A 22,920-nucleotide genomic window follows, 5' to 3' on the forward strand; every position below is an offset into this window, starting at 1 on the left:
AAGTGACAGCGACATTGGCCAGAGCTGATGACACAGATTGGCTTGAGCCCCCCAGAGACATTCATTGACCGCAATGCTTGAGCCATGCACCTCACAATGCCTGGTGTTTCACATTCCTCAAGAAGCCATCAAGAATGACATTTCGGTTTCTACCATAAGCCTGTGCACGCGCACACACATGCACATGTGATATGAAGTGTAGAGGCGCGACGGAGAGAGAGAGAGAGAGAGAGAGAGCCATCTGATCTTCTCCCACAAAAATTAGTAGCCCCCTGAATGAGAAACATCCAACCGGTGTTAGTAAATGGAAGGACCCCTAAAGCTAGGTAGGGCTTTACCAACAAATGTCACCTTCACGTCTCCAAAGTCTTAATTCCCCCCACACAAGTAGCTTTTTGATCTACCTGCACAGACATTTGTATCTGGTTGGGTTGACTAGGTCAGTGTTTCTCAACCTTGGCAACTTGAAGATGTGTGGACTTCAACTCCCAGAATTCCCCAGCCAGCGAATGCTGGCTGGGGAATTCTGGGAGTTGAAGTCCACACATCTTCAAGTTGCCAAGGTTGAGAAACACTGGACTAGATGGACATCAATAAATGTATGGTGACCTCACGTGGTGCTAAGAATGAAGTAGGTTTCCATACTTGCTTATGGACTAACTCAGTTTTGGGCTATGAGTTTAAGAGGTGGCCTTTGAAGACTTCACCTTAATTCAAACCTTCTTTCTGCCTTGCCTTCTTCCTTCTACCTTGGTGCCTCGAAGTGGAGATTGAAGTGGGTTGAGTTGATTTGGTTGGCCTCTAGAGTGGGAAAAGGCCTCCATATTCCTAGGAGCCTGTCTTAAGTTAGGAGGGGGCCCCGTTTCAAATCAGGGCTTTGCTTCAGAGAAGCTTTGGGATGGAAGCTTTGTCCAACTAGGTGTCCCAAAGGAGATTTTCCAAGAGGCAAGTGGACTTTCTGGATTTTCTTGGAAGACGTTTCGCTTCTCAGCCGAGAAGCTTCTTCAGCTCTGAAGACCTCCCTCTGAAGAAGAAGCTGAAGAAGCTTCTTGGCTGAGAAGCGAAACGTCTTCCAAGAAAGCCCACTTGCCTCTTGGAAAAGGTCCTTTGGGACAACCACGACCTGGATGATGGAGAAACTCCATCGGCATGTCCAACCAGGTGTTTCTTTGAAGCCTCACGCGGCTTCTATGAGTAAGCAGCAAACAATCTGTTTTGACTGATTGCTGTTCCCTTGAAGAAACTCAACTATTCCAGGGAATGCCGACACCCAAACATTCCAGGAAAAGCCACTGGAGAGAAGGACTAAACGAGGCAAAATATTTGGAAGACAGCCTTCTCTTGCTAGGATGATTTTCTTGAATACTTGAATAAGCTCACATCAATGGATTCTTATTAAACACTGAGTAGATAAATGTAGACTGGGAATAACTTGGCCAAATGGATCCCCAATGAGGAGCTACAATTCCCACACAAGGTAGAGAAACTGGAGATAGAAAATTCCACTTGTAGACTATCTGCACTTAACCAAAACTTTACTCGCGAGGAACGGACCTGGTTCTTGAAATATAGCGGTCTGGTTTCCTTAGAGGTAGATAATCCATCACTGTCATCACCCGTGGTCTTGACTAGCCTAACTCTACCACAGGAATACACAGCTGATGCTCTCAGAGGTAAGACAGCTTCCATGGCCTAATACACCTGTATGACAATGGGAAGGGATTGTGGGAATTTGCAGTCCAAAACTACCAGCGTGCTTACCGTAGCTCCCCAGTGCGTAAGTGAACTGCAATACAAAAATGTGTACAGTTACTGAGAGTAGATTTCCAACCAGCCAGGCCTACAATGAAAGTCAGATGGTTCTCGTTGACTGACAGGGTAGATTTTGAAAATATCTGAGCATCCTCTCCATTTCTAGAGGAAACTATCTTCTGACAGTTACTACATGAGTAAGTTAAGAAGAAGAAAAGTGCGGTTAGCTGAAGGGGGCTAAGTTATTTGAAGAACTTCCTGGTTGGTAATTCAACTAATAGCATCCAAAATTAAATCAGAGTCCAAGGCAAAGTATTGCTCAAAGTTCCAATTTATTAAGAGAGCCATGTTGGCACATCTGGGACATTAACCCGATTCTGAAAGCTTCCCAGTTTTCTCCACCCAGTTGAAAGTTCAAGATCTTGCCCCCCACACCCACAAGTCCATCCCACGGTCCCATCTCCCACTGCCATGCTGGCAGTTTCACCCACTCAGTTCCGATCAGGTGCGGAGGTGCAGAGACAAAGGATGACCTTGGCTTTCTGGAAAGAATGTTGTTATGGCTACATAGCATCTCACTCCGTACAATCCCCCCTCCCATTTTCCTACCATAGAAAATGCATAGCAGAATAATAGAAAGTGTGGCAGGCCAAAGATCCAAAAGAAAAGATGGCTGCAGGCTTGACATCAATGTTATCTGAAGTGGTCTTGTAGATACTTACCGCTGATCATTAAATTAGAACAGAGGTCCCCAAACGTGGCAACTTTAAGACTTGTGGACTTCAACTCCCAGAATTCTCCAGCTGGAGAATTCTGGGAGTTGAAGTCCACAAGTCTTAAAGTTGTCAAGTTAGGGGATCTCTGAGTTAGAAGGACACACTTTTAACTAAAGAAACAATGGAATTTAGCAACCAGTTGTCACTATTGTGCAGAAATAAAAGTCTCCCTTGAGTTGACTTGGCAACAGGAGGGAAATATCTTCTCCCTTCTTCTTTAGCGATGTCCCTTTGATTTCCCAGGCTAACGTCTGGACACAGGAAGTCCTCAACTTACAACCATTCAAACAGTCCATTTTTCACACTTACAACCATCGAAGTCAGACCTTGGCAACCGGTTTATATTTATGACTTGCGTCTCGGGGTCACACGCGACCCCCCTTTTGCTCTGATGAGCCAAGTCAAGGGGAAGCCAGATCCAAATAACGGCCATGTTGTTAACTTAAAAATTGCGGGGAGCCACGTAACCGCGGTGGCAAGAAAAGGTTGTAAAACGGGGTAAAACACACTTAAGAAACATTTCACTTAGCAACCTAAATTCTGGGTTCAATTGTGGTCGTTAACTCGAGGTCTCCTGTATTAAGGAAGAATCATCTCCCTACCAACCTTTCGGACCTCAGGAACCACTAAATTCGTAATTTTAAATCCCGCGGACCACTGATATGAATTTTTAAAAAAAGATAAACAGTATTTAGTGCAGTGTTTCTCAACCTTGGCAACTTGAAGATGTCTGGACTCCAACTCCCAGAATTCCCCAGCCAGCATTCGCTGGCTGGGGAATTCTGGGAGTTGAAGTCCAGACATCTTCAAGTTGCCAAGGTTGAGAAACACTGATTTAGTGCAATATAAAAAAATGTGGATAATTTTACTGCGGACCACCAACATTTTCTCTATGGACCACTGGTTGGTGACCACTGCTCTATACCCATGGTGGGAAACCTATGGCACCGTGTGCCACAGGTGGCACCTGGAGCCATCTCTGCGGGCATGCGAGCTGTCACCCGGGTTTATTTTATATTAATTGCCTCCCGCCAGCTAGCTGGTTTTGAGGTCACGTGCGTGCATTCGCGGGGTGTGTGTGTGTGTGTGGGGTGGTCACTTCTCTCTGTCATCCCTCATCTACATACCTATTATCACCTTCCTCCCTCCCTCCCTATTTGACTTTGATCAGAAGCTGGAGGAGACTTCAAGGGGAGAGATGACTGCGTTCTTGGAGTCATAGGACGTCAACAGTCCTCCTGAACCCACCAGCGAAGGTGGCCTATTCAGAAGCGACCCAGAATTGAAAAACTGGAGAGGTCCTTTTTCCACTCCAGTCCACCAGAACCACTTCTAGATCCTCTGGACCAAGCGAGCAGAAGACACAGGACTTCAGCATGTATCTCTCTCCCCCATGACAGCTTGATGTTTCCTCACAAGGTGGAGTATAACCTGGACCAGAGCTCAACAAAACAACCAGGAAAAAGGAGAGTCACCCTCTTGATATTATTCCCTGTGCAACTTTCCTAAACTTCTTACCGTTGACAGATAGGGCTACTTTTAGTAAGGGGGAGCATGATTTATATAGCTGGGGTTGGGCAGGTAGAGGACAGGAGGTATCTATACCACTTCCAGCTGGACCTCAACACAACACAACACTTGGCTTTTCCCTGATACTCTTTTTAGAGACCTGTAGTTGATTCCTGCATAGCATGGAAGCTTTCCTTTCAATCTTCCAGATGTATACTGAGTGGAGACAATTTTCATTTTCACGCTCTATTAGTTGCTAGTAAATAGGGCAAATTAATTGGGAATACAAATAAGGTTGTTAGGTGTTCAAAAGATCACTGAATGCTGCTAGGTTTTGTCCCGATTCCTGCCCCCAAAGTTACTCTACTTCAAAATTGCTTACTTGGCCGCAAATATATGACACCAGTGGCCTAAAGATTTATCTAATCTAATCTAATCTAATCTAATCTGATGTATAACAATTCATCAAGACATTGTACAAGATGAAATTAGTTAGCCAGGATAGCACTGTATATATATATATATTTAACTGTACTTTAAACTTCGATAATTCAGATAATCTGTTATGATGATGGAATCTGTTATTGACTTGATTGTATTTGTTCTGCGGCTAATTTTGTCAGGGCAATAGCAATAGCAGTAGACTTATATACCGCTTCATAGGCCTTTCAGGCCTCTCTAAGCGGTTTACAGAGAGTCAGCATATTGCCCCCAACAATCTGGGTCCTCATTTTACCCACCTCGGAAGGATGGAAGGCTGAGTCAACCCTGAGCCGGTGAGATTTGAACCGCTGACCTGCTGATCTAGCAGTAGCCTGCAGTGCTGCATTTAACCACTGCGCCACCTTGGCTCTCCAGGGCTTTTAAATGTTAGCTAACGTGTTTACTGCCAAACTTGTCAGCCCTACAATCATCCCAGTGGGTTGCTATTTAACAGTCTGTTCTGAAGACTGTAAACTCTAAAGCATTCAAAGGAAGAGCATTTAAAAAAACAAACCCCGTTTCCCACTCATAGGCGGGTCACCTAACAGGCCAGACATAAAAGGCATAACGGATGTTTGAAACGAAAACTTTACAAGTGCTAATTGTTAAAAGAAAGACTCTCCAGGCTAAAATGAGGACGACTTTGCGGTTAAATGAATTTCACACAAAACTTCACACACCGTTGACCCCCCCAAAGTGCTTTTTTCAAAAGGCAACTGGGTTTTTGGTTTCCCTTGAAGACGTTTCCCTTCTCACGCAGGAAGCTTCTTCAGCTCTGACCGAATGGTGAGGAATGGAAGGGTTTATATATTCCTTGCAATCCTCTGGTTATTGGTGCTCTCTCTGGGAGTCATTGTGCCCCTTGGAGGTTTATCTCCAAGAGCCGAGGTGGCACAGTGGTTAAATGCAGCACTGCAGGCTACTTCAGCTGACTGCAGTTCTGCAGTTCGGCTGTTCAAATCTCACCGGCTCAGGGTTGACTCAGCCTTCCATCCTTCCGAGGTGGGTAAAATGAGGACCCGGATTGTTGTTGGGGGCGATATGCTGACTCTGTAAACCGCTTAGAGAGGGCAGAAAGCCCTAGGAAGCGGTATATAAGTCTAACTGCTATTGCTATTGCTATTATCTGTGTTTCCAGGGTCACCCAAGTAGCGCAGATGGGTGTGGAACTGCTGAAAGGACTGCGTTGTGGACTGGAAATAGGTATTGTTGTATCCCTCCACCTCTGTGGACAACGTCCAGTTGCCTTTTGAAAAAAAGCACCTTTAGGACAACCATGATGGATGAGAATCTCCACTCAACATTTAGACCATTGACTTCATCACGATTTCTTGGATGCAAACTTAAACCACATTTAGGAGATCAGTTGCCTCCATCGTGAGTCTTCTAAACCTATTGGTATTCCAGCGCCATGTTAATAAAATACCGGCAAGAACTATAATTCTAATACTTCTGGAGGACATCAGTAGAAGCTCAGAGACTCCTGAATTCGACAGAAGCAAAAATAAACAACCAATAACCCCCCCCCCCAAAAAAAACCATCCCCAGGGAATGTAAGAGTAGGAAAGAGGGGAGGAATCAGAAGAAGGGGGGAAGGTTAAAGGGGAGGAAGAGTAAGGAGAGAAGAGAAGGGAAAGGAGAGGTGGAAAGAAGGAAGGAGAGAAGAAAGAGAAGAAAGCGGGGTAGGAAGGAGGGAGGGAAGCAGGGAGTGAAGAAAGGAAGGAAGGAAGGAGGGAAGAAAGGAGGGAATCTAAGAGAAAAGAAAGAAAGGAAGGAGGGAAGGAAGGAGGGAATGTATGAGAGAAAGAAGGGGGAAGGAGAGAGGAAAGGGAGGGGGAAGGGAAGGAGAAAAGGAGAAAAGAAAGGAGGGAAGGAAGGAGGGAAGGAGAGAAGGAGGGAGGGAAGGAAGGGGAGTGGCAGAGAAGAAACGAGGGAAGGAAAGAGGGAGGGAGGGAAGAAGATGCCTAACTTTTGATGTCTATAACGATTTTGTTATTATGGAAATGTCTCGAAACGTAGTCAAATGTAAAGCAAAACAGTGGCGGATGTTGTATTGTCTTTTGCAATCTATTGGCTGTTGTATTTTTCTTTTACTAATAATAAAAAAAAACCCATCCCCAAAGTGCTTTTCCCAAAAGGCAACTGGAACTCCAGAACTGAAGAAGTTTCTTGGAATGAGAAGTGAAACATTTTCAAAACAAAAAAATAATCAAGATGCTTAGTTTTTAGTAAAACGCATCTTTGGGACAACCATGACTTGGATGAAAAACTCCCCAGACAAAAATATCCCAAGATGATCCTTGTGGTGAAGAAGAAGCAATTTTATATCTCTGATGCACTGGAAGATGAAGATGAGAGAAGATGGCCTTTCATGGTAAGAGTAAAGGTTTCCTTCAAACATATGTGCTAGTCGTTCCCGACTCTAGGGGGTGGTGCTCATCTCCGTTTCAAAGCCGAAAAGCCAGCGCTGTCCGAAGATGTCTCCGTGGTCATGTGGCCGGCATGACTCAACACCGAAGGCGCACGGAACGCTGTTCCCTTCCCACCAAAGGTGGTTCCAATTTTTCTACTTGAATTTTACAGTCTTTCGAACTGCTAGGTTGGCAGAAGCTGGGACAAGTAATGGAAGCTCACTCCGTTACACGGCGCTAGGGATTCGAACCGCTAAACTGCTGACCTTCTGATCAACAAGCTCAGCATCTTAGCCACTGAGCCACCACATCCCTTTTCTTTCATGAAAGATGCTCAAATGACCAATTGACCGAATCAGAGACTTTTCCAGCAACTACAGTACCTGCCCTCTCTTATGGCCCTACGCTCCATTTCTGATGAATAACACCTACTGCATCAAAAGTAAGGTTCTACGTTTAGGCAAGAAAAACGAAATGCACAGGGACAGTATAGGTGGTACCTTGCTCAATAGTAGTGACTGTGAGAAGGATCTTGGAGTCCTAGTGGACAACCATTTAAATAGGAGCCAGCTGTGGGCAGCAGCTGCCAAAAAAGCCAACACAGTTCTAGGCTGCATCAACGGAGGGATGGAATCAAGATCACGTGAAGTGTTAATACCACTTTATAAGGCCTTGGTGAGGCCACACTTGGAATATTTGCATCCAGTTTTGGTCACCACGATGTAGAAAAGATGTGGAGACTCTGGAAAGAGTGCAGAGAAGAGCAACAAAGAGGATTAAGGGACTGGAGGCTAAACCATATGAAGAACATTTGCAGGAACTGGGTATGTCTAGTTTAATGAAAAGAAGGACTAGGGGAGACATGGTAGCAGTCTTCCAATATTTGAACAAAGAAGAGGGAGTCAAGCTATTCTCCAAAGCACCAGAAGGTAGGACAAGAAGCAATGGCTGGAAACTAATCAAGGAGAGAAGCAACTAAGAACTAAGGAGAAATTTCCTGACAGTTGGAACAATTAAATCAGTGGAACAACTTGCCTCCGGACGTTGTAAATGCTCCAACACTGGAGGTTTTTAAGAAGAAATGGGACAACCATTTTTCTGAAGTGGTGTAGGGTTTCCTACCTAGTTGGACTAGAAGAGTTTCATGGTCCCTTGCAACTATGTTATTCTATTCTAAGCCTTCTGATGATGGGGGAGAAAGTGGGACCACAAAGAGGTCCTATCCTTCTTCTTTGGAAGGTAGAGAGTGTGGAGAGACAAGACAGCAAAACCTGCTGGGTATCTTACCCCTATGAGTATCCATCCAACCATCCCTTTCCCCATGTCATCTTCTCCAAGGACACCAACACGACGACAGGTGCTCTCTCTCCCAAGGGGGACTTCACCATCACTGGACAATCAAGGAGCTCAGAAGATACCTTGGGAAAATGACCTGTTATACTAAAAAATATTCCTGATTGACCAAGCGGACAAACTCACCCAAATGGACTTCCAACCTCATGCTGAAAACCCTGAAAACCAAAATAATAGATTCCAGTTGGTTCTCTGGTTCTCATGTCTTGGGACGTTGATTTGATTGACCACCGGAGACATCAGAAACAGAGATAACGAGCAAGTTCCCTCAGTTTCCTGTGTGGTTTTGATCTGTTGGCTTTTAGGTGATTTATTTCTTCGGCTCGGATGCCCACACAGACAGAAACGCCCCAGGGAAAATGCCTTTCCCTTATAGACGTTTTGGATTCTTGCGATTCAGCAAGAGATGTTGGCGCACATCAGGACGTTGGCGAAGATTTGGAGAGGCAGGTTTCGTGAGAAGTTTCAACCGAGTCCACTGTGAGGAGTGGAGTTGGGCAATCAAGGGAGGATAGCCTAGAGCAGTGTTTCTCAACCTTGTCAACTTGAAGATGCCTGGACTTCAACTCCCAGAATTCCTCAGCCAGCATTTGCTGGCTGAGGAATTCTGGGAGTTGAAGTCCAGACATCTTCAAGTTGACAAGGTTGAGAAACACTGGCTGGCTGAGGAATTCTGGGAGTTGAAGTCCAGACATCTTCAAGTTGACAAGGTTGAGAAACACTGGCTGGCTGAGGAATTCTGGGAGTTGAAGTCCAGATATCTTCAAGTTGACAAGGTTGAGAAACACTGGCCTAGAGGGTTTAGGACTGAGGGCATCCTAAGATAGTAATTAAGCAGAGCACGTAGCTCCATATCATCACCGAGAGTCTCTGTGACTTGAAGACCAGGCTGGTGGAGATGCCAGAAGATTTGCCTGGCTGCCTTTTTAAACAGGAGGAGAGGAGATCCCTCGGCCCTGGAAGGGGGCAGTTTGAAATCTGCGCCTTCGTTGGCCATGGGCGTCAACTCCTGTGCAAAGGAGGCCCCGGGTGGGAAACGGGAGGCTGCTGGATGACTCATTTCCTCCCCGGGAATCAGGTGACCCTCATGGCCCACCTCTGGCCTCTCCTGTTAAGAGGGAGCCTCCATTCATTCCTGTATATATAAGGCTTCCTGTTTTATGAGGCACACCATCCAGATGGCTTCCCCTGGCAGGCCCTTGACACAGCTTCATAAGCAACACACATGGCCAGATGGAAAAAACATATTTTTCTTTCTTTCTTTCTTTCTTTCTTTCTTTCTTTCTTTCTTTCTCTTTCTTTCTCTTCCTTCCTTCCTTCCTTCCTTTCTTCCCCTTCTCTCTGCCTCTCCATTTCCTTTCTTCTTCCTCTCCCTTCTTTCCTCCTTTCCTTTCTTTCTTTTCTTAACTCACTCACTCCCTCTTCTTTCTTTGTCTCCCTCATCTATCTCTCGTCTATCTATCCATCCATCCATCTCTCTCTTCTACCTATCTGTTATTTATCTTCTTTCTATCTATCCTCCATCCATCTCTCTCTCTCTTCTATCTTTCTTCTCTCTCTCTCTATCCATCCATCCATCCCTCTCTCTCTCTTCTATTATCTTCTATCTATCTATCTATCTATCTATCTATCTATCTATCTATCTATCTATCTATCTATCTATCTATCTATCTATCTTCTACCCAACCATCTCTTTATCTATCATCTGTCTCTCTGCCTACTTTCCCTCTCTCTCACAGCTCTTTACTATCTCTCTCTCTTCTCTCCCTCCCTCTATCCCTCTATCCTCCCTCCCTATCACCAGAATTTTATTTATTTATTTATTTATTTATTATTTATTTATTTGATTTGTCAACCGTTTACAAGATAATTCATATAAGAATAAACTAGACCTACCCAGTTCCTGCAATGGTTCTTTATATATGTTTTAGCCTCCAGCCCCCTGATCCTCTTTGTTGCTCTTCTCTGCACTCTTTCCAGAATCTCCACATCTTTTCTACATCGTGGCGACCAAAACTGAATGCAAATATTCCAAATGTGGCCTTTCCAAGGCCTTGTAAAGTGGTATTAACCCTTCACGTGATCTTGATTCTCTCCCTCTGTTGATGCAGCCTAGAACTGTGTTGGCTTTTTGGGCAGCTGCTGCACACGGCTGGCTCATATTTAAATGGTTGTCCACTAGGACTCCAAGATCCCGCTCACAGTCACTACCATTAGCAAGGTACCACTTATACTGAACCTGTGCATTTCGTTTTTCTTGCTATTTGGTGTTCTGATTTTTTCCCCCAATGTAAGAAAATGGAAGACAAAGAATCAGGTGAAGGTAGCATCACAGCACCTCCTTCCCTTCTCTTAAAAACAGCTGCTTCCCTCCCAAGATTGCCGCTTGCTCACCTCCATGGCTTTCCCCCACATCAACCTTCCCTCCCTCTCTCCTACTGGCTTGCTCCCACATTACACATCTCGAGTTCTTCCCAAGGTAGGAGACGCACAAACCTTCTTGGTGAAAGGCCATCTTGACAGCTCCAAGGCTTTTGAGAAGGTGGAGCTGAATCTCGCTGGGTCTAGGAGCCCTTTGTCAATGACCAAAAAGGTTTGGCCTTCGTGATTTATGTCGACAGAGGCAGATAAATCTGTCCAGCCTGTGCCAAATTTCTAGGTTACAGGACGAAAAGGGAAAGGCAAGAGCTCCACAAATCACGGGGAAGAAAGGTATTAACATATGGCATACATTAGCCAAATAGCTATTGAAAGGAAGTGGTATAAATTATCTCCCGGGACAGTTAAATGGGTTCTCCAAACAGAGGGGGAACATTCTTCTGAGTTTCTATGAAGATCCTTTTCTCCTTCTTCAACTGCCCACACTTGAAACCTGCCATAGATCTAGCTCTCAAAATCAATTCCCATGCGCAGCTTTCTAAGGTTACCAAAAAAACAGAATTGATACAAGGCAACACAATTCCTTAACAGTATAGCAGAGTTGGAAGGGGCCTCGGAGGTCTTCTAGTCCAACCCCCAGCTCAAGGAGGAGACCTTATAATTATGGAAGCCATCAAAATAGAAAAACACCCCCACAACATGAATAAACGTGACAATACCTCCCACCTACCAGACATCTGGAAACCAGCCCTACTCAACAAACGAGTCCCAGCCACGAAAACCGACACCGGACCGAGAACAACACAGGACACAACTACAATCACCCTCACCAGACTCAAACCCAAACCCATCCCATAGACCAAATGCAACCACCATCCAGAAGCCAAACCACGGCGGCATCACCAACTGCTGCACCCCCACTCCGACCCCCACACAAAGCAAACTGACACACGCCATGAACACATGGCCAGGCCGCAAACTCGGAGCCAAACCAAAGCCCCGGATGTTACATCACAGCCATCTGCTCAGGACGTTACATCACAGAACTCAGGAGGCTACAAGGCAAAGGCTCAGGATGTTACAACGCAGCCAACGCAACCCTCCAGGAGGTTGCAGCACAGGACTCAGCATATCACTACACTAGAGCTCAGGATATCATCACACAGCCCATTAACCCAGGTCATTACAACACAAAAGAACAATAGGCACACAGCCAGTACCTCCGCCACACAGGATGTTACGAAACAGCCGACTAATCTGCAAACATCAACTCCATCAAGTAATCAAGATGTTACAACACAGCCAACCAATCCGCTTGCAGCAACAGAGCCAGCACTCCACACACACACCCCCACCAGTATTTATAGAAAGACGGCAGCTCCGATCACGCTTTGCTCGCACAAGCACGAAGCCGAAGGCACCAGCCTGAAGATGGTGAGTGGGACCTTGTCAAAACGTCGCCAAGATACTCTCAATCTTACATGGGAAAAGACCCGAATACGCCAAGACCTATATTCATCCATATCTATCATCCATCCATCCATCCATCCATCCATCCATCCATCCATCCATCCATCCACCCACCCACCCACCCACCCACCCACCTATCTATCATCTATCTATCTTCTATCTATCTATCTATCTATCTATCTATCTATCTATCTATCTATCTATCTATCATCTATCTATCTATCATCTATCTATCTATCATCATCATCTATCTATCATCTATCATCTATCTATCATCTATCTATCATCTATCTATCTATCTATCTATCTATCTATCTCTATCTATCTATCTATCTATCTATCTCTATCTATCTATCTATCTATCTATCTATCATCATCATCTATCTATCATCTATCTATCTATCTATCTATCTATCTATCTATCTATCTATCTATCTATCTATCTATCTATCTATCTACTATCTATCTATCTATCTTTCTTTCTTTCTTTCTATCTTCTATCTATCTACCCATCCATCCACCTATCTGCATCCATCTATCCTCTATCCATCTATGTCTGTCTGTCTGTCTGTCTAAAGAGGCTGAACATTTTGTTCCCTCCACCGGAGAAGCTGAGAATAATTCTAATGGCGAGACTTGTGATTCCTGGGCCTTCCTTCTGCTCCCCTCTCCTAGATTAGCTCAATGGAAGAATATATTTCCCTACCCAAAGATGTCTGTCTGTCTCTCTTTCTCTCTCTGGGTCCCCTCATTTGAGCAGGATTAACTGGACTTCTGGCATGGCTCAATCTAAGGACACACACGCCAGTCACTCCGCAGAAAGCGCAGTCTGTGTGCGACCGGAGAACCAAAAGGTTTGACCCCCTCAAGACATTCCGATGGGTGGTGGTCACGCAGCTGGATGAGTCGAGAGGGATTATCTAATCTGTTTACAGCCAGTTGTTCTGAAGGGGCTCTTTGTGAGGGCAAAGATGGGGGAATGAACTTTAGGGACCATCTCCGCTCCCTCACAATGGGACCATGCAATACCCCCGCGTATTTTTAGCAGTGACTCTGTTCTGAGTCCAAGCAGTTAGGAAAAGCCCCTGCCATCGACATGCTAGATCCGGGGGTGGTGTGTGTGTCTCCAACCCATGGCAACTTTAAGACTTGTGGACTTCAATTCCCAGAATTCCTCAGCCAGCTTTGCTGGCCGGATGCCCTTCCTGTCACCAATGTGGAGTTTTGTTCGGCAAATATTCTGAACGGCAGATGTTCAGTTTTGCTGGCTGAGGAATTCTGGGAGTTGAAGTCCAGAAGTCTTAAAAGTTGCCAAGGTTGGAGACCCCTATTCTACATCTTGTATGGGGCCAAATAATGACCCACACAGAGGCATTTTCCCTGTCTTGTCTCCTGGCAGTGGGTGTGTGGCAGGGGGGCCTTCTGGCTTCTGTTGCTGCTGGTTCGCTCAGGGACGCACTTCGCACACACAATTGATGTGTCCATGCACAGCAGTGGTGGGTTTCAAAATTTTTTGGAACCTACTCTGTGGGTGTGGCCTCCTTTGTGGGAGTGGCTTGCCGGGCATGTGACCTGGTGGGAGTGGCTTGCCGGCCGTGTGTTTTCTCTCTCTCTCTCTCTCTCTCCCTCTCTCCTTCCTTTTGTCTCTCTGTCCCTTTTTTCTTTCATCTCTCTCTCTCACTCTTTTTCTTTTTTCTTTATTTCTTCCTTTCTTTCTCTCTCTCTCTCTGTGTCAGTCTGTCTGTCTGTCTCTGTGTGTGTGTGTGTGTGTGTGTGTGTGACAGTGGTGGGTTTCAAAAAATTTTTGGACCCTCTTCTGTAGGTGTGGCCTGCTATCCGGGTCCACTGGTGGAACCTCTTATAACCGGTTCGGTAAGATTTGACGAACCGGTTCTACCGAATAGGTGCGAACTGGTAGGAACCCACCTCTGATGCACAGTATTAAAAAAATAAAATAAAATAAAAAAGCAAGACGGCGGTGCCATACAGCTGGTTCGGGCCCGTGGCTGCCTGAGTTACTACCTACTCAGCCGAACCGGTAGGAATCCACCCCTGGTGTATGGGGTATAGGCAGTTCTCAAATTACAACGGTTCATTCAGTGACTGTTCAAAGTTACAACGGCACAGGAAAAAAATATTCATGGACATTTTTTCACATTTACAACTGGTCACGTGACCCTTGGCAACAGATTCATACTTACGGCGGTCACACTGTCCCGGGACAGTGTCCCCACTGTCCCCTTTCGCGACCTTCCCACGAGTCGAGTCAAAAGGGAGCCAGATTCACTTCATGACCTGTGCGACTCACTGAACAACGGCAGTAAAAACCCCTTAACAACGGTGGCGAGAAAAGGGGGCGAAACGCAGCAAAAACCCATTTCGCAACTGGTCTCGCTGAGCCGATGGAAAGTGAGGGGCTCAATGGTGGTTATACATCGAGGACTTACCGGAAGCCAAACACCCCCCCACCCCCCACACCAATGGATCAGAGGGAAGAAAGTTTAACTAAGGGGGGGGGGGGGGCTCTGGATTCCGCAAAGCTCCAAGGACTCCGTTTGAGCGATGCTAAATTGCAAATGGCAGCCTTGGCAACGGGAGGGGAAAATAGATGCTCAAGTTTCCACGGCTGGTTATTTAGAGAAGATTTATGTGCTGCGTTTTAAGGCTCCTTTTTCATTATGGCCCCCAGCTGAAGAAACATTGGGGGGGGGGAGGGAGGAAAAAAAAAGCTTTATAGGACTAGAGACGGCGGCCAAGAATTCGTAGCAGAGAAAACCCAAAATCCCCCAGGCTTTCGGTCTGTGTGTGTGTGTGTGTGTGTGTAAAAGACGCCCGAGAGTTTATAAGGCTCCGAAAATCAACTTAAGTGCACCCAGAAAGGAATATTTGGACCCATCTGGCTGCAGAAGAAAGCAAATATGGGGAAAAGCAGAAAGCGGAATCACACTTTTTTTGTAGTTTACAAGCTGTTTTAATTAAGGTTCCTGTCAGGGAAAAGTGGAAAGGAGCTATTTTCAGCTCTGGAAAGTAAATTGAAGTTATAATAGGAATCTTTTCCAGAAACACCAGGGCTATTTCACAGCAGGTCTCCGGGTTTTATCATCTCGGCTAGAAAACGCCCGGCTTCTCACCCCGGTTAATGTCAATTTGATTTGTCTCCCTGCCGAAGCTGCTTCGCCAAAACAAGGCTTCCCAAACGCGGCTAATATAACAGATACTCGGTGATATATTAGAGAGACGGTTGCGGATTCCACTGATGCCCCAATGCAATTTCCTTTGTTTCCCTGCACAAACAGGTTGTGTCTTTTTAAAGTGGAATTACCCCGTAAGACGACATCGAAACTGTTAAGACGAGGAGAGTCCTTCTCTTTATAAAAATCTTTCAGGCTAAAATAAAAAGCAAAATTTGGAAGGAGATTCTAATTGCGCACAGATAAGCCTTCATCTTAGCGCCCCCAATTAGGGCCGGGAGTTTCCGTTGCTAAGCAAGGTGGACATAGAGTGAGTCACACCCAGTCTGACGGGTTTCTTGCATCGAGTTTCCTCGTCAAAAGCCGGCTGGGAAGGTTGCAAATGGAGATGACAGAGCCTGGGATGCCACATCCGTCGTAAATGCAGGCAGTCCTCGACTTATGACCACAATAGAGCACAGCATTTCTAACGTTGCTAAGCGAGGCATTTGCTAAGGGGATTTTGCCCCGTTTGACGAACCGTTCTTGCCACAATTGTGAAGGGAGCCCCTGCAATTGCTGAGTTAGTCACACGGTCGTTGAGCGAATCCGACTTCGCAGGTCGCAAAAGGGGATCATCTGATCCTGGGACACTGAAACCGTCGTAAGTACATGCCAGTTGCCAAGCCTCTGAATTTTGATCACCTGACCACGGGGTTGCTATAAAGGTCTTAAGGTTGAAAAACAGTCATAAGTCACTTTTTTCTCATGCCGTCGTAACTCTGAACAATCCCTAAATAAAGTCGGATCTTGCAACGAAATAAACTGTTGTAAGTTGAGGACTTCCTGAGCACGTTGGTTGCTGAGTGCCCCAATTTTGATCACATGAGCTTGGGTTTGCTGCAACGGACGTAAGTGTGAGTTACCAGTTGTATGTCCCTTTCTGTTCTGACCGAGGCTTCCCCAGCAGCACGAAGCTGAGTCCTCGTCCCGATAATCCCCTTTTATTTCACTGACAGTGGATTCCCCTCCAGAAAAGCCTTTCCTCTCCCACAGTCTTTCAAGAGAGGTCACAATTACCGACCTTTCTCAGTCTTGTGGCCAGGCCGATCTCTTTCAGACACCGCAATACTTGGCAAGAATGCAGGAATGAATTAATGGTCTCCTGCAAACTGCCCTCCCCTTTTGCTAATCTTTTATTTCCTCTGGGAGGGGCCATTCACCGTCCACCTGTGGCCTTATTCCCAAGTCAACCCCTGTCCTTTAGCTCTTCCCTTCGTCTGGCAGCTCTGCACATGAGCACACTGGGAACAGGCTCCAGCTGTTCTTCTGCCTCACTGATGTCTGACTCCGAAGGCAGCTGATAACTGTCAGACGGCCCTGGCCCCCTCTCTGCCTCCGACACAGAGGCCTCATCGGAGCCTTCCCCAGACTCCAGGACTGGCCCATCTTCCTCCCCAATCTCCTCACTGTCTGAATCTGCCGCCAGCTCCGATGGCCACTGGCGGATCACAACACTTTCTTCCCTGTATTTCCAACTCACTGGTTTGGGGTCTGCTCTTGGTCGTGACAACGTTCTGCCTTGTAGATACTTTCGCTTGTATCTTCTCTTGGTCTACTCTTCCTCAGGCCAAACATACCCATAATTTTCCTCTTCACTCCCAGCCTCCTGCTCTACCTGCAGGGCCTCCCCTGAAAAATCTCTCCAGTTCGTCAAAGTCCATTTTTTAAACCACATAGCCCAGAACCCGGCCCTCCCAGTCAGCCATAATAATAATAATAATAATAGCAGTTAGACTTATATACCGCCTCATAGGGCTTTCAGGCCTCTCTAAGCGGTTTACAGAGTCAGCATGTCGCCCCCAACAACAATCCGGGTCCTCATTTCACCCACCTCGGAAGGATGGAAGGCTGAGTTCAACCCTGAGCCGGTGAGATTTGAACTGCCGACCTGCAGAACTGCAGTCAGCTGAAGTAGCCTGCAGTGCTGCATTTAACCACTGCGCCACCTCGGCTCTATGGCCGAGCCATGGCCAAGGTAGGGTGGAAAAATTACATCCGGTGGCCTAAACTCTACGATCTTGTCAATAAGGGTCTGAAATATCGTTTCTACTTGCAGCAGGTTCTTGGTTCTCCCAGAAAACAAAAATACATCACCTCCAAAACGGTGGTAAATGTTTTTTTCTCTATTACTTGGGAACTGGGAAATAAAAAACAAATGACAATGAAGAATTACAAAGGCGCAGGATTTTATAACTGGAACTGCTTGTTAAGAGGCATTTCCCCTTCTTATCAGACGTAATCGCTAAGGACAGCCTTGGGCAGGGTAATGTAGGAGTCCTGGATAAGCCGCTGTGTGTGAAGGTGCCCCTTCAGATATTTGCTCTCTAAGGGTTTTCTTCAGCCTCAAACGAACTATGCAAATAAACTGGCATAAGGCGCATAACTCTGGAGTATCTTTCTCTGAATTCGTAGGAGCCTTTCAGGTTATTGCAATAATCTATCCAGCAAGATGCAATAGGCAGAGGTGGCATTCAGCAGGTTCTGACCAGGTCTGGAGAACCGGTTAGCGGAAATTTTGAGTAGTTCGGAGAACCGGCAAATACCACCTCTGGCTGGCCTCGCCCCCTTCTATTCTCTGCCTCCCGAAATCCCAGCTGATCGGGAGGGGATGGGGATTTTGCAGCATCCTTCCCCTGGAGTGGAGAAGGAATTGAGGATTTTGCAGTATCCTTCCCCTGGAGTGGGGAGGGAATGGGGATTTTGCAGTAACCTTCCCCTGGAGTGAGGAGGGAATGGGGATTTTGCAGTATCCTCCCCCTGGAGTGGGGAGGGAATGGGGATTTTGCAGTAACGTTCCCCTGGAGTGGGGAGGGAATGGGGATTTTGCAGTAACCTTCCCCTGGAGTGAGGAGGGAATGGGGATTTTGCAGTATCCTTCCCCTGGAGTGGGGAGGGAATGGGGATTTTGCAGTATCCTTCCCCTGGAGTGGGGAAGGAATGGGGATTTTGCAGTATCCTTCCCCTGGAGTGGGGAGGGAATGGGGATTTTGCAGTATCCTCCCCCTGGAATGGGGAACAAATGGGGATTTTGCAGAAATTTGCAGAAATAGCGGAAAAAAACAATGCTTTTTAAAAAAAGATTGTAAACAAAAGAGACTCTCATTGGTTTGATCACACCCACTGGGAGAATTTCATTGTTGTGTATTATCTTTTGGTCTAGAAAGAGCCGAGGTGGCGCAGTGGTTAGGGTGCAGCACTGCAGACCACTTCAGCTGACTGTTATCTGAAGTTCGGCGGTTCTAATCTCACCGGCTCAAGGTTGACTCAGCCTTCCATCCTTCCAAGGTGGGTGAAATGAGGACCCGGATTGTGGGGGCAATATGCTGACTCTGTAAACCGCTTAGAGAGGGCTGAAAGCCCTATGAAGCGATATATAAGTCTAACTGCTATTGCTATGTGTCAACAGGAAGCAGACTCAAGAATGTATGAAGATTTCTATAGGATGTAGTAAGAAAATCCTGGAGAGAGAGAGAGAGAGAAAAATCTGCATTTCTTTCTTTTTCCCTGCTCTTAAACTCCAGGGAGCTAAGGCAGAGTCAGCCTGAGTTTCTTATCTAATGCTTTCTTTATTTCCAGGGCTTCGTCATATTTTGTCACTGTCACCGCAATTTCTCCAAGGTCATCTCTGGGGCTTTGTACACGCGCTTCCCATCCTCCACTACTCTGGAACCAGGGAGACACAATACTTGGAAGCAATTGTGTCCCCACCCCAAGGTTTTACAATGAATCAGGGCTGCAGCACATGTACCAATCAGAACAACAGGAAATCCTCAAGAAATATTCAAGAAATCTTACAGTAGCTAAGACTAACAATACAGGCTTCAGCTGTAATTATCTACTGAACCGATGTTGTTAGCCATATATGAGCAAATCGGCTATTAATATAGATTAGCCATGGATCATTATAATGAAATATGGCTAAACCCACTAAATTCTTTCTGCAGAACTGCTATCTATCTCTATGAACCTGAGAATTCGTGCCAAGGATATTCTGCTTCGTTCAAACACTTCCTTTTGTTACAATTTCCACATTGCTTTTTTTTCTTTTTTTCTTCTGCTATGTGCAGTTCGTTAATAAAGTGATTTGTTTAAACCAAATGAAATTTTGATTTCTTTTGGATTCTTTTGTCTTGCTACAGGGGTTTTATATATTTTTTAATTAAATATTTTAAAGAGAAGAATATTAAGCAAGAAGAGAGATAAATAGACCCAGAAGAAGATTAAAAGGCTGAAAAGGTAAACAAAACATGAACCAGGAAAGAAGGAAATCTAAAATATTGAGATTGTAGTTTTCCAACACATCCTTATGAAATTATGAAGCATAATGTATCACTTAAAAACCCCCCACTAAAAATCATTATTAAGCTTTAAGCTAAGTATAGATATGACTACCGGTAAGATAGTGCCCCTTGCATATATGTGCTAGTCGTTCCCGACTCTAGGGGGCGCTGGTGGTCATCTCTGTTTCAAAGCCGAAGAGCCAGCGCTGTCCGAAGACATCTCCGTGGTCATGTGGCCGGCATGACTAGACACTAAAGGCGCACGGAACGCTGTTACCTTCCCACCAAAGGTGGTTCCCATTTTTCTACTTGCATTTTTTTTACGTGCTTTCAAACTGCTTGGTTGGCAGAAGCTGGGACAAGTCACAGGAGCTCACTCCGTCATGCGGCGCTAGGGATTCGAACCGCCGACCTATCTGATGCACAAGCTCAGTGTCTTAGCCACTGAGTGTCATAGTATAAACCGGTACCAGAGTATAAATCGCCGATTAGGAGAATTATGAATGATTTCCAGAATCAGAGCAAAAATAATCTTAAAGAACAATTTAGAACACAGAACTATAGTGACTGGTTGTTAGTACGCTCTCTGAGAATCACTGTGGTCACTTGAAGGTTTATCTCTGCTCTCAGGGTCACCTAACTAGTTCCACACCCATCTGCACTCTGATTCAGGTGACCCCCAAGGGCACAGATAAACCTCCAAGTGGCCTCAAGGACTCTCAGAGAGACTACGAACAACCAGAAGACTGCAAGGAACTAGCAATCCTTCCGTCCTCCACCATTCAGTCAGAACGGAAGAAGCTTCTTGGATGAGAAGTGAAACTCCTTCAAGGAAAACCAAAGTCCAGTTGTCTTTTGGGACAATCATGATGCTTAAGACCTCATTTGTGGTTATTCCTAAATTGACGTACTCCAGAGATCTCCATGGATGGATTTTCAAGACTCCTTGGAAGATAAGAAAGTATTCTGGTGGTGGTCACCAGGTGGGAAGGCTGCTGCGTACAAAATGTAAATATTTTTTTAAAAATATATTTAATGCTCTTCTTTTAACTTTTCCTTCAAGGCTACTTCCTGCTGTTCCTTTTAGTTTGTAAAAGATTCTGGCTGGGCTACCATCATCGCAATCCTGAAATGTGTTTCCCGAGAGTCAAAACTCTTCTAAAAGGAATCCTATTTAATTTTTTTCCCTAGAAAGAGGCTTCACATTCAACCCTCTTCACCCCAAGTATGCCTCTCTGTAATTAAAGCATTATGTGCCTTCATTTCCTGTTCCTTAACTACACCAAGCATCTTTCATTATTATTTTAGGTTTTTTTTAAAAAAAGCTTTTCATCCTTCCTATTAACCATTTCATGGATTTGATAATAGTTCAGTGTGGCAAAAAGCATAAAAGAAATATCAGCTCATTTGGGAGATACTTCTAGTTCCCCTCAGTCTGTAGGAAAAATTCTTGATTAATACACATTATGGTTGTGTTTGGCATTAGCATTACTTTATATTTTTTATGTGATTATCCCCCTCTGCAGTGTTCTCCCCCTCCTCCCAAAAACCGTTCACAAAACGGACACCACTCCCACGTAAATTCAAAAATGCATTTCACGCGATAAAGAACACAATGACCTACACAACTGTGTTTACGGGGCAACAACAGTCCAGCAACCAAAAAAGAGGATTTGTTTCTCACAGCTGCACCGATTGTATATTCTCTTCCTTCCCCTCATCCAATGCATGGAGAGAAGTTGACAATTCAATTGTTGGCCTTGCCTGCATTTCACGGGATTTTATCCAGATTAAGGAAAGGTTATGTGTGCTGAGAATATATTCTTTAAGGAGAATCTTAGCCACAAACCAAAAATATATTGAAGTCATTTCTTAAGATAAAGGTAAAGATTCCCTTCGCACATACGTATGTGCCAGTCGTTCTCGACTCTAGGGGGCGGTGCTCATCTCCGTTGCAAAGCCAAAGAGCCAGCGCTGTCTGAAGATGTCTCCGTGATCATGTGGCCAGAAGGACTCAATGCCAAAGGCGCATGGAACGCTGTTCCCTTCCCACCAAAGGTGGTTCCTATTTTTCTACTTGCATTTTTACGTGCTTTCGAACTGCTAGGTTGGCAGAAGCTGGGACAAGTCACGGGAGCTCACTCCATTACGCGGCGCTAGGGATTCGAACTGTTGAACTGCCGACCTTCTGATCGACAAGCTCAGTGTCTTAGTCACTGAGCCACTGTGTCCCCTAGTCATTTCTTACCTATGGCCAAATCCAGGAATATTTGCAGAAGGTGGTTAAAAAACAAATCAAAATGGCGGCCACAACCATGGAATTAAATCCCTTCCTGTTCTGACTCCCCCCCTCCGGCCTGTGAGTAACACAGACACAGGCTTGGCTATTTGCCACTCTTTAATCACAGGAATTACAACTCCGTTGACTGAAAGCCCAAGCGACACTCTCATACACGAAGGGTTGGCAGCAACCCAAACCAAACAGAACGGAAATGCAAAACGGACCAGACAAGAGTTCCTCAAGACTGTTACGAACGGTTGTGTCCTGCAAACGGACCCCTCCCAAGTTCTCACTTATATACTCTCTTGGGAGGGGCCAAGCCACAACCACCTGGGCTTGATTATCTCTTATGAGTCTGTCTCCGCAGCTACTGCCTCCATTTCTCCGCCCTCCGTTGCCTGGCATCAGGGACAAACTCCTTTTGATCTTCCCCACTGCTCCATGCCTCAGGCACCTCCTGGTGGCCAACCAGGTCCCTGGTCTCTGCTCTGAGTCTGAACCCTGCCCGGGGTCCTCCACATCTTCCAGAGCCGACTCATAGGGTCCCTCGCTATCCGAGTCCATCAGCAGCTCAAACGGATCCTGCTGGGCCACAACACCTTCCCTTCTTTAATGGAAAAGGGGGCGGGGCTTCAATTCTTGTAGCTGCCATCTTGGTTTCTTTTCTTAAGCACTCTTGGCCAAAACTCTGGAGCTTGGGTAGGAAGGAGATCATCATCATCATAATGACTGCAATAATTTGAATGTGCATATCACCCACGCTCTACGGTGGCTTACCAAAACAAGTGATAATAAAGCATTGAATGTCATCATAAACCCGCTAAAATATTCCCAGTAAGAGCAAACGATTTAAGCATTTAAATGAAGCATTAAAACCGAAGCAAATATATATATATATATATGTATATATCATCCGGGATAATTAATTAGTATACAAATTTCCCCCTAGTCACATAATAGATCCGTTTCTTTCATCAGCCTCATCACACGGAT

General features: G+C 45.5%; 1 protein-coding gene across 4 annotated transcripts in view; it reads right to left on the minus strand.

Annotated features, from left to right (window-relative positions):
* The window catches only part of FRMD4A (FERM domain containing 4A), a 353,039-nt gene that overhangs the window by 115,060 nt on the left and 215,059 nt on the right, over positions 1 to 22,920 (minus strand). The window lies entirely within an intron of this gene.

Source organism: Thamnophis sirtalis, unplaced genomic scaffold, assembly GCF_051295495.1.
Source record: "Thamnophis sirtalis isolate CommonGarterSnake01/CBP01778 unplaced genomic scaffold, rThaSir2_p1.2 scaffold_9, whole genome shotgun sequence".
In the NCBI taxonomy this organism is placed as follows: Eukaryota; Metazoa; Chordata; class Lepidosauria; order Squamata; family Natricidae; genus Thamnophis; species Thamnophis sirtalis.